Genomic DNA, 2,139 nt, shown 5'->3' with positions numbered 1-2,139 from the left:
CAGCAGACAGGCACGGAGTGTGTGTGTGTGTGTGTGTGCGTGTGCGTGTGCGTGTGTGTGTGTGTGCGTGTGTGTGTGTGTGCGTGTGCGTCCTTCTGGGACCAGTGACTCTAGGGAAGTACAGAGCTGAAATGAAGTAGTCCCTATATCTGGATGAGCACAGAAAGAAGACATTGAATAAAAATTATTTATCCTTTATTCTTTCTCACCTTCTATCAAAGTTGTATGCCTGCATCCATCCATCCAGTCTGTAGTAATTGCAGGTTCTGCTGAATTAGCCAGACCGCTCAAGAAATTTCTGTCATGAATTTATGTTGAGTTTGTACATTTATACTTACAAACTTTATACTTAAAAAACGACAGAGAACTCTGGAAATTTGAATCTGGAAAAGTATGGAAATGTCCCACATGGCATTGACTCAGCCAGACCGAAATAAACACAAAACCATGAAATGAAAATGTTTTATGTATTTGTACAATATATTTTGCTGTAATTATGCAACCAGATTATTGTTTTGAGTCTTCCACAGTTTGGAAATAGTGCATCTTTTGTGTATTTTGTATTTTCCTCCACAATAATTTGGTAATTTTGTGCAATTTGTTCTTCTTTGAAGCCTCTCTGTGTCATTTTAAAGTTATTTTGTAAGACTGGTGATAATTTTTCCGTCATCGTTACTGTGTCAAATTTGAGATCTTTTGTCATTTCAATCCTTTTATGTCTCTATAGATTTAATACCTTATTTTGGTCATATATCATGGGCGATGGTGGCTAAGGTGGTAGGGGTTCGTTCTGTACCTGGTGGGTCGCCAGTTCGAACTCTCACTCCGATCGTCTCAGCCATTGGGTCCTTGTGTCCTTGGGCACTTCAGGCGCCTTGCCTACTGATGGTGATCAGTGGGCCCAGTTGTGCCGATTGTATTGCTGCCCCTCTCCTGTCAGTCTGGGTCAGCCTAAGTGTGTGAACGTGTGTATGAGTTGGTGAAAGACTGATTGTAGAGTAAAGCGCTTTACAAGTGCAGGCCATTTACAATATTGTGTGGCCATTGATTAGATAATTTCTCCTTTCAGTGAATTTGGGTTTTCACCACTGTAGTTTTACGTTTTCACTGCCCTATTTCTAGCAGTGTTGTGTGTTTGTGTGTGTTTGGGATGAGTACAGTTTTGGTCCATACTCCTTGTTGACAGTTGGTCTGTTTAGTAATCCATCCATTAAACCCTGTAGGGCCTCAGAGGAGCTGTTTCACTTGAGTGCCAGTTGGTTAAACTAACTTCATATTGTGCTTAAATATATATTTCCAAACATCTTTGCAACGGTTTTGTTGTTACTGGGTTCCACAGTTAGACATTTGCATCACATGACTTTTAAAACTACAAGGGTAATGTTGGGATGACATAATAGCCTTCATTATTATGCACATTGTTGTAAAAAAGTAAATCATGATACATATTAATTTTATTCTCTCAGCAAAACACACAATGTTCTCCGCTGTAACATGTTGTTTACCACAAAAACACATTCTTAGATTATTCAGATGTGAGAGTTTTCTTGTTTTGGGACTATTTCAGAGGAGCAGTTTATGATTTTTGATGGCGATATTCTTAAAATTATAAGTAAATAATTTTCATAATTTAGTATAAATCCAGAATTGTTGAATGAAGCTAAAAACTAATCTGAGAGGGGCCAAGAACAAAACAGAGTTCCACCATCTTAAAACAACTCCAGGCTCAAAAACATCTTTATCAGTTTATGCTAACCATATATTAGGAATTTATGAAGAAGCTACTCATTTTTTACTATGGAAGTGGAGGGAAGAGGCTGTGCTCAACCAATGATCCTCCTGTGTCAAACACATACTGAGACCAAACATATGAAGTATTTTCAGTCAGAGTAACTACCTCCTTGATAACTAAACCATGTCAAATTAAATAAAACAACTCTAAGTTAAATTTCTATAATAATTTTGATTCTTACATTGCTTTAGTTTTAAATCAGACACTTAATCTGCCTGGAGACACTTTGTATGCTTTGAGTTCATTTTTCACTCAGGGAGGTTTTTGTTGGCATACCACTTCCAACCTGTCATTTCCCTTGTAAATAATAAACAGCTTCTCCTTAAATAACCTCTGAATGCAAATGT

Source organism: Girardinichthys multiradiatus, chromosome 20, assembly GCF_021462225.1.
Source record: "Girardinichthys multiradiatus isolate DD_20200921_A chromosome 20, DD_fGirMul_XY1, whole genome shotgun sequence".
In the NCBI taxonomy this organism is placed as follows: domain Eukaryota; kingdom Metazoa; phylum Chordata; class Actinopteri; order Cyprinodontiformes; family Goodeidae; genus Girardinichthys; species Girardinichthys multiradiatus.
This window is presented reverse-complemented; position numbering follows the sequence as displayed.